Source organism: Camelus dromedarius, chromosome 18, assembly GCF_036321535.1.
Source record: "Camelus dromedarius isolate mCamDro1 chromosome 18, mCamDro1.pat, whole genome shotgun sequence".
Lineage (NCBI taxonomy): Eukaryota > Metazoa > Chordata > Mammalia > Artiodactyla > Camelidae > Camelus > Camelus dromedarius.
The window spans coordinates 3,448,828-3,458,370 of NC_087453.1; positions in this window are offsets into that span (position 1 = coordinate 3,448,828).

The following is a 9,543-nucleotide window of genomic DNA, read 5'->3' on the forward strand; positions in this document are numbered from 1 at the left end:
CCTCTTCCAGTTTTTCTAAGCATCGTGATGTAATCCAACTCTCCAGAGCCTGCAGTAGGTAACCAGCCAGTTAGGCATGTGACAATAGTCATCAAAGAAAGAGAAAAATAATTTCCAAATTACTGTGAACTTGCTTTCTCGGGCCTTCTTTCCCCGCAAGGAAACACACAAAAAAGACCTCTCACTCCCTCGCCGAGAGCAAGGCGCACATGGCAGACGGGTGGCCGGTGCTGACCGGTGCTTACAGCAAAGCGAAGTCAGGACAGGACAGGCGTCCTGAGCGTCCAGGTGAGACCGGGTGGTAAGGGTCTCACACACACCACACACACCACACACACACACCCCACACACACCCCACACCCACACCCACACCACAAACACACACACCACACCACACACACACCACACACACACCACAAACACACCACACACACTGCACACACACACCCACACACACAGGGGTGATGCCGTGTGGCCCTTGCACTGCTCAACACACACTCCTGTCCAGAAGCCAGGGCTGGGGGGAGCAGAATGACCCCCTGCCTTTGGGGGAAGGTCAGTGCCCAGGAACCTTCCCCAGTCCCCAGATATGCAGTCAGGTGGCAGAAAGCCATGGGGAGGGGGGACAGTTGCAGCTGGCCCCCTTCTTGTGACTCCAAGAGCAGCCACCTGGCTCACCCAGGGCTCAGCCTGAGAATGAGTCTCAGCAGGAAAGCTGGGGCGTGGGGACCTGGCCCAGCCTCCCCAGCAAGTAGGGCGCTGAGGAACCCTTCCCCGGGCCTCGTGTGAGTCATGTTAGAAGTGACTCTGATCTCACCCCCAGACCCCCAGGTGCAGCCCCTCTCCCCACATGCCGTGCGTGCCCCCCTCTCCCCGACCTCCAGTGGCCTCTGCGAAGCATTAAGCTGGGCCTAGAGCAGCGCCTGGCCCAGCATCAAGGCCCCCAAAGCATGTGCTAAATGAATGAAAACAGACGGATGTGATTCATTTGTTTCAACTCTCGTACACACAGTGGGATAATTTATGAAGAACCGAGACCAAGCAAGACCCACCAGGACAGACTGCCCCCCTTCTTCTCTGGACACTCCCCTGATGGCCCCTTACAGCACGTCTCTTGTCCTTCTTGGGTTATTGGTCCCCTGGGTCATAGCGATTGTTCGGGCATCCACAGTCAGCCTGTGGTCAATATCCACGGAACAGCAAACCCTACCCGAGCCCTCAGGCCCTGAACCAAACCCTGACCTTACACTGAGTGCCTTAGAGACCCACAAACCAGGTGGGACTTGCCCGGCACGGAAAACCTCAAAGGCTCCCAGCTCATCCAGTGCAGAGGATGTCCCAGCGGGCTTCACGGGGGAGGCAGCGGGACGCGGCGCACTCAGGGGCTGGCGACGCAGTGACTTGGGAACGCGCCCTTGGATTTTCACATAAGCCCCTTCCCTCTTTGGGTTCTGTTCCCCCAATGTCCTCATTGTCAGAGAGGTTTGTCGTCACAATCCACATGTCGTGAGGCATAAGTTTGTACCTGTTGAGTCCCTTTAGAAAGGAGCACTCCGTGGACGTGTGGCACTGTCCTGGCGGCTATGGGCCTCGCTTCTGTGCGGACAGAAGATGCTTCTCCCTGAAGCACAGTTGCACGACTGCGCCCCGCGCTCACCCGCCTGCAGCCCTCAGGGCCACTTTGGCAATGTTTTTATTTAAAACACGATGCATCCGGGCAGTTTTTGATTATTCATGGTAATGGGGGTCAAGGTTCAGCTGAATAATTGAAATGGAAACTGTATTCCCACCGAGAGTTTCCTTCACCTCCACCTCCTTCCTTCCTTCCTTCTGCTGAGGAGGGAGGCGCTGTTGGATTGTGGAAGGGGCGCTGGGCTGGGAGCCTCCCTCGGGGCCTTCCTCCGGCCAGGACTGCCACTGGCTTTCTGGGGCCCCGAATAGAAGGAGCTGGACCACAGCGTGCCCCATCATCACCCCCAAGCTGCATGTCACCTTCAGTTTTATTCACAACAGGTTTCTTCCAATCGACTTGCTTTTTATCATTTAATTGGTCACAAGCTGTAATCAAAGCTGTAATCACAGTTACTGTGGTCATGATACACTTCCGTAAGATCCGTTAAAATAACTCCATAGGAATTAATGCTTTTAAAAAGATACATCAAAAGATACCACCTGACCTTCACATGGCTCCTAAGACAGAAAACCCACATTCATGGGAAGACTGTGGAAATTCAAATAGGGTCTGGAACTGAGTTACAATCACGTACCAACATCTGCTTCTCCAGCGCAACAACGTGCCCTGTGTGCACGTTAAGTGTAAGATGCTCACCGTGGGGCTAAGAGGATGTGGGAGCTCCCTGTGCTGACTTTGCGACTTTCCTGTAAACTGGAAATGATTCCAAGAAGTTGATTAAATTTTTTTCGAAAGGTCCCGCCTAAAGTTATGAAGAAATTAAAAAAAAAAAAAAAGGTACCCTCAGGGTCTGCATTCCAAGCTCGGGAAATGTCAGATCAGACTGTGTGTCAGCCCTTCAGACCCTCCGACACCAGGGAAGGTCTGGGTCTGGGCTGAGTGCAGAAGCACAGAGACGCCCCTTCCTGTGGTCTGTGGCTCAGTGGGCAGAGGACAGAAGTTCACCGAGACGATGTCCGTCTGACTCATGACACAGGTTCCTCAAATCTGTCCCCCTCCCCTCTCCCTGTGCAGCAAAGACTGTTTGGGGATAAATGCCCCTCTTTTCCAGGGCAGCTCCCATCTCACTGATGGAGACGGTTCCATCAATCTGGCTCCTGGTTGGCACCGGGCTGTGATTGCGGTGCGTCCGGGGAAAGGTCCACAGCCTCCCAGGGCCCGTGACACGTGATGTTCCCGGTGCTCTCCTGCCGTGATTGCCTGCTGCGGTTCATTTCCCCGGACACGAGCCCGGCTGCGCTCCCACAGAGCCACACGGAACAGAAGTGCCCGAGTGATCCACAAAAAGCCAAAAAGCGAGGGGGAGGCAGGGCATTTTGCTTCCCTACAAATTGCATCCCTTTTCAGGAAGACGGACCATGGCTCTTAAGCACTTGGCTCTCGGATTCTAATCACAGGGTGTAAAAGGGAAATCAGTTCCCACGCCTTGGGTGTTGTCTGTTGCGTCACCCACTGTTTCTGCAGATTAATTTTTTAACCAGAAAGGAAAAGCCTTACATTTCAGCTCAACTGGTTCAGCGCCCCTGCCAGCCCCTCACCCCCACTCTCAAAAGTTTCTTATGTAAGGAGTTTCCTTTCTTGTTTTGTTTTTAAGGGGAAGAGTTAACTGGTCCAGATGGGGAACAACATGAGGGCTAAGACCCCGCCCCTTGGGACACTGGCTGATCAGTGTCTTTCGGATGCGTTTACAAAAACACTATGTTTAAACATTTCAATAAGCAGATTAAAACACAGATTTGTATATTAGCCTCTGCCAGCTGCTTCTCCAAGCCAAGAATCCTTTGTCCTCATGAAACCAAATGATGGTTGTTCCTCGAATCCAAGTCCTGGCCTGAGACACCCCGGGCCTTTCCCAGGGATCTGGTTTTCTCTTCCTCTTCGCTGGCCTCTGAGCTCACATTCTGGCTTTATTTCCCGCTGTCCTATCCTCTGGGTGTGTTCTTACTGTAAGTTCCCCCAAATCCCTTTTGGAAGGAAGCAGAGCTCCAGTTATAAGCCAGTTTCTCTCCAAAGCCAGAGTTCAGAATCCCATCCATGCGCAGAGGGAAGAGTTAGCGTGACCTCAATCACCCTCTCCCCACAGCGCAGGGACCACCACCTCCAGCTCCCTGCAGGACTGGCTTTTTGTTTATTTGTCTGTCTGTTAATTTTTTATTGAAGTATAGTTAATGTACAATATTGTGTTAATTTCAGGCGTACAGCAAAGTGATTCGGTTATATATAAAAGGCGAAGCACTTTATCATGGAAAAACCTAAATATATATATATGTATATACACATATATAACTTAAATATATATATATGTATACACATAACCAAATCACTTTCCTGTATGCCTGAAATCTGAATCATTCAGAATCTTTTCCATTATAGGTTATTACAAGATGTTGAATATAGTTCCCTGTGCTCTAGAGTAAATCCTTGTTTATCTATTTTATGTGTAGTAGTGTGTATCTGCTAATCCTATATTCCTAATTTATCCCCCATTTCCCCCCAGTAACCATAAGTTTGTTTTCTATGTCTGTGAATCTGTTTCTGTTTTGTAAATAAGTTCATTTGTATCATTTTTTAAAGATTCCACATAGAAGTGATATCATGTACTATTTGTCTTTCTCAGTCTGATTTACTCCACTTAGTATGATAATCTCTAGGTCCATCTATGTTGCTGCAAATAGCATTATTTCGTACTTTTTTATGGCTGAGTAGTATTCCATTATACAAATATACCACAACTTCTTTATCCAATCATCTGTTGATGGACATTTAGGTTGTTGCCATGTCTTGGTTGTTGTAAACAGCACTGCTATGAACATTGATGTTCACATATGTTTTTGAATTAGAGTTTTCACCTTTTCCGGATATAAGCCCAGAAGTGGGATTGCTGGATCATAGGGTAACTCTATTTTAGTTTTTGAAGGACCCTCCATCCTGTTTTCCACAGCAGCTGCACCAATTTACATTTCCACCAGTGTAGGCAGGTCCCTTTTCCCCACACCATCTCCAGCTTGCAGTACTTGCTTTTAAGTGCTGGGAACTTCAGGGTATTTGGCGGAGCACCAGAGTAAACACACAACCCATCCATACATTCTCCAGAGTGACCGTCATTTCATACCCTCCAAGTGAGGTTTGCCAGCATGTCTCTCAAGGCCAGATGCTGAAGATGAACTTTCCTAGTTTAAGGGGATTTGCCCCTTCACTCGGGGCCCCCAACCCATCTCTCCCCATTCCCAAAAGATGACAACTCCTTGAATCTAGAGCTAAAAGTACTTCAGGGATCATCTAACCCAGGAATGTCAAGTTCAGATGTACATCCCTCTCCTTATGACATCCATGGCCACTTGGTCAAGCAGCCACGCACTCTTTTCCCCAGAGCTAGGCATCAAAAGCCTCTTTACCTGGACCACCAAGAAATCATCCCAGGAAGATCCAACACCTGACCTAAAACCATTTTGCCACTGCCTAATTTTAAAGATCATAGAGATGGGACCAGAACCCACTTCTCACCTTTACCCACACCACCAAATTCTGGCTGCCACTGTTTTTGTCACAGTGTTAAATGCACAGATGTGCAAATGTGGATGTACACACCTAACACTGATGCACAAGTGTGTCCAGCCTCACCTGTTGTCCTGTCCACTAAAAGCTGTGCTTTGTCCAACCTTCACTTCCCACTGTCTGGAGAGGGCCCTGTCTCCACCAGACTGCCCTTTAGTTTTTTCTGTGGTAATTATTCAGGATGATTGAGGAGAAAACAAGGACAAAAACCAAAGAGGCAAATACCAACCAAAAAAAAGCAATGAAGAAAACATGACCCCTCCTAGGTGTCAGGGAAATTGCATTCAGCTGCTACTCACTCATTCACCAAATATTTCTTGCATACCAGTCAGGCTCCACGTTCTTTCCTAGGTCAAAGGATCAGGGGAGAATAAGACATAACAAATTACCCAGGACATTTTTCACAGAACTAGAACAAATCATCCTAGCATATATATGGAATCACAAAAGACCCAGAATTGCCAAAGCAATACTGAAGAAAAAGAATGAAGCTGGAGGAATCACCCTCCCAGACTTCAGACAGCGCTACAGAGCTACAGTCATCAAAAGAGCATGGCACTGGCACAAAAACAACACGTGGATCAATAGAACAGAATAGAAAGCCCAGAAATAAACCCACAGACTTAACAGTTGATTAATCTTTGACAAAAGAGGCAAGAATACACAATGGAGAAAAGATAGTCTCTGAGCAAATGGTTTTGAGAACCTTGGATAGCCACAGTGTAAATCAATGAAGTAGAACTCCTTCATACCATGCACAAAAAAACCCTCAAATTGGCTTAAAGATTTGAATATGAGACACTATAAACCTCCTAGAAGAAAACATAGGCAAAACATTCTCTGACATAAATCTTAGCAATGTTCTCCTAGGGCACTCCACCCAGGCAATAGAAATAAAAGCAAAAATTAACAAATAGGACCTAATTAAATTTATAAGCTTCTTTACAGCAAAGGAAACCATAAGCAAAACAAAACAACCCTCAGAATGGGAGAAAATATCTGCAAATGTTGTAACTGGCAAAGGCTTAATTTCTAGAATATATAAACAGTTCATACAACTTAATAACCAAAAACAAACAACCTAATCCAAAAATGAGCAGAAGATGAAACAAGCAATTCTTCAATGAAGACATACAAATGGCCAAAAAGCACATAAAAAATGCTCAATATTGCTAATTATCAGAGAAATGCAAATCAAAACTACAATGAGGTATCACCTCACACCAGTCAGCCATCATTCAAAAGTCCACAAATGATAAATGCTGGAGAGGGTGTGGAAAAAAGGGAACCCTCCTACACTGCTGGTGGGAATGTAGTTTGGTGCAGCCACTTTGGAAAACAGTACAGAGATTCCTCAAAAAGCTAAAATAGACTTACTATATGATCCAGCAATCCCACTCCTGGGCATATATCTGGAGGGAACTCTAATTCAAAAAGATACATGCACCCCAATGTTCATAGCAGCACTGTATACAAAAGCCAAGACATGGAAGCAACCTAAATGTCCATCAACAGATGACTGGATAAAAAAGCAATGGAATACTACTCAGCCATAAAAAAAGAATAAAATAATGCTATTTGCAGCAACATGGATGGACCTGGAGATTGTCATTCTGTAAGCCAGAAAGAGAAAGAAAAATACCATATGATATCAATCATATGTGGAATCTTAAAAAAGGGGGAAAAAAGACTCATGAACTCATCTACAAAACAGAAACAGACTCACAGACATAGCAAATAAACTTACGGTTACCAGTGGTGGGGAGGGGGTGGGAAGGGGTAAATTGGGAGTTCGAGATTTGCAGATACTAATTATATGTAAAAATAGATTAAAAAACAAATTTCTTCTGTAGAGCACAGGGAACTATATTCAGAATCTTATAGTAACCTTTAATGAAAAAGAATGTGAAAACGAATGTATGTATGTTCAAGTATGACTGAAACATTATGCTGTACTCCAGAAACTGACACATTGTAAACTGACTATACATCAATAAAAATATATATATATACACACACAAAAGAAGAAAAAGCATAAAGGAGTGAGATCATTTCAGACAGAGATGAGTGGTATGACACGTGATGAGAAGAGACCTAAAATATAAGATCTAGCCTCAGGAAAATCTGAGGGTAGGTGGTTCCAGGCAGAGGGAGCATGACGTGCAAAGGCCCTGGGGTGATTTAACTTGGTGACTTAAAACCAGCAGAAGGCTCATGGGTGTGCAGAACAATGGCAAAGAGGAGAATGCTAGATGGTGAGGCCACAGTTCTCAGAGAGGACAAGGGTTGTAGAGCTTTTTAGGCCATGGAAGTTTTATTCTAAGTAGCCTAAGACACAGCACAGAGATTGGGAAAGCAATTGAGAGAAATAGGGTCAGAACAGAGGAAGAAATTTTTCCCACTGTTTGGGGAAGAGGGACAGTGGATGGAGAAAGAAAGAAGAAATTTTCCAAGTTTTGCAGTGTATCAGGGGTCTCCTCCCCGGTGCTGAAGAAATCCAAGCAAAGAACCTTGCTGTTTTCTCATCAGATAAATCACTCGCTGTTTGCTGCACTGAATCTGGTGCTAGTAAAGCTGCTCTGGGACTGGACTACACAGGTCCCCGTTCCAAAAGGGTTATACATGCCTTCTATGGGACTGACCAATGTGTCACGTGTGCATTCTGGTTCCGCATGTGTGTTTCCCTAAACCCGAAGTGGGACACACTGACCCCAGCTGTCTAAATGCTCCGTGCTGTCGGGGGCATGACCTGACTTGCCCCAGCATTGGGAGGGGGACCTTGCCCACCTCCAGCGGCCCCGGCAGCTGTACGTTCTCCCTCATGCGCAGAGGACAGTGTATTGTAATGACTGGTCTATCCATCAGCGTCTGTCTCTAGATTCACTTCTTGAAGATGTGAACGAAAGTTGAATTCTCTCAGCCTAGCTCCAAGTAGGTACTTGGTGAGCAACTGTCCAGCATAGCTTCTCAGCTGCATCGGGAAAGCAGAAGTGGCTTGTGGCTCCTTTCAAAGGAAGAGTTCCCTTCTGCGCAAAGCAGCTGGGCAGCAATTCCCTCTCCAAGGCTGGGCTGGCCAAAGCATCTTCCTACCAGTCCTTGTCCACCCGCAGCCCAGCATGGTGGGGATGCCTGGCCTCTAATTTGCCTGCGTAGGACTTGCTGGTGGGCCCTTAGGACCATCAGGCACGTCGTGCGGCCGCTCAATCAGGTCTTGGCAGCCGGGAGACCCAGGCTGCCTGGGCGGGGCGGCATCCCATCGGTAAAGCACCTGCTCCTCCTGCCAAACCTTCTGCTCCGCCGGAAGCCCAGCCCGTGAAGATACACCTGGCCCAGGGAGGAGGGCCAAACAGAAATCAGGCCCTGAGCCATGTATCCGGAGGAGACTCTAATTCGAAAAGACACATGCGCCCCAATGTTCACAGCAGCACTACGTGCAACAGCCAAGACAGGGAAGCCACCTCAGTGTCCATCAACAGACGACTGGACAGCAAACATGTGGTGTATGTGTGCAGTGAAATACTACTCAGCCATTAAAAAAGAATAAAATAATGCCATTTGCAGCAGCATGGATGGGCCTAGAGATTGTCATACTAAGGGAAGTAAATCAGACCGAGAAAGAAAAATACCAGGTGATATCACTTATATGTGGAATCTTTAAAAATAACACAAATGAACTTATTTACAGAACAGAAACAGACTCACAGACATAGAAAATAAACTTATGGTTACCAGAGGGGAAAGCGGGCAGGGAGGGATAAATTAGGAGCTTGGGGTTTGCAGATACAAACTGCTGTATATAAAATAGATAAACAGCAGGGTCCTGCTGGATAGCACAGGGAACTGTATTCAGAACCTTGTAATAGCTTATAATGAAAAAGAATATGTATGTATAACTGAATCACTCTGCTGTACACCAGAAACTAACACAACGTTGTAAACTGACCACACTTCAATTAAAAAAAAGAAAGAAAGAAAGAAATCAGGACCTGACCTTCTCAAAAGTCAGGCAGAGGGGCTCAGGAGTATCTAATGCCGTGTCGATTCCTTCCTGGTCTCTTGGGGTCCCATCGTGCAGAATTTGGCTGCCAGGGGAAGTGCTCAGAGACTGTGGGCTCGAAGCCAGTGCACGTGTTCTGGGAAGGAAGCGGGGAGGGGGGCCGAGCAAGGACGAGCCCAGCAGTGGGGTCTGCAGGGCTGCTCAGCCTGTTGGGCTCGGGATGGGGAAGGCGGCCAAGTGGGTTCTGATGGAATTGTCCAGCCACCACCAGCTCAAGGCCAGTGACCTACCTTCCCCA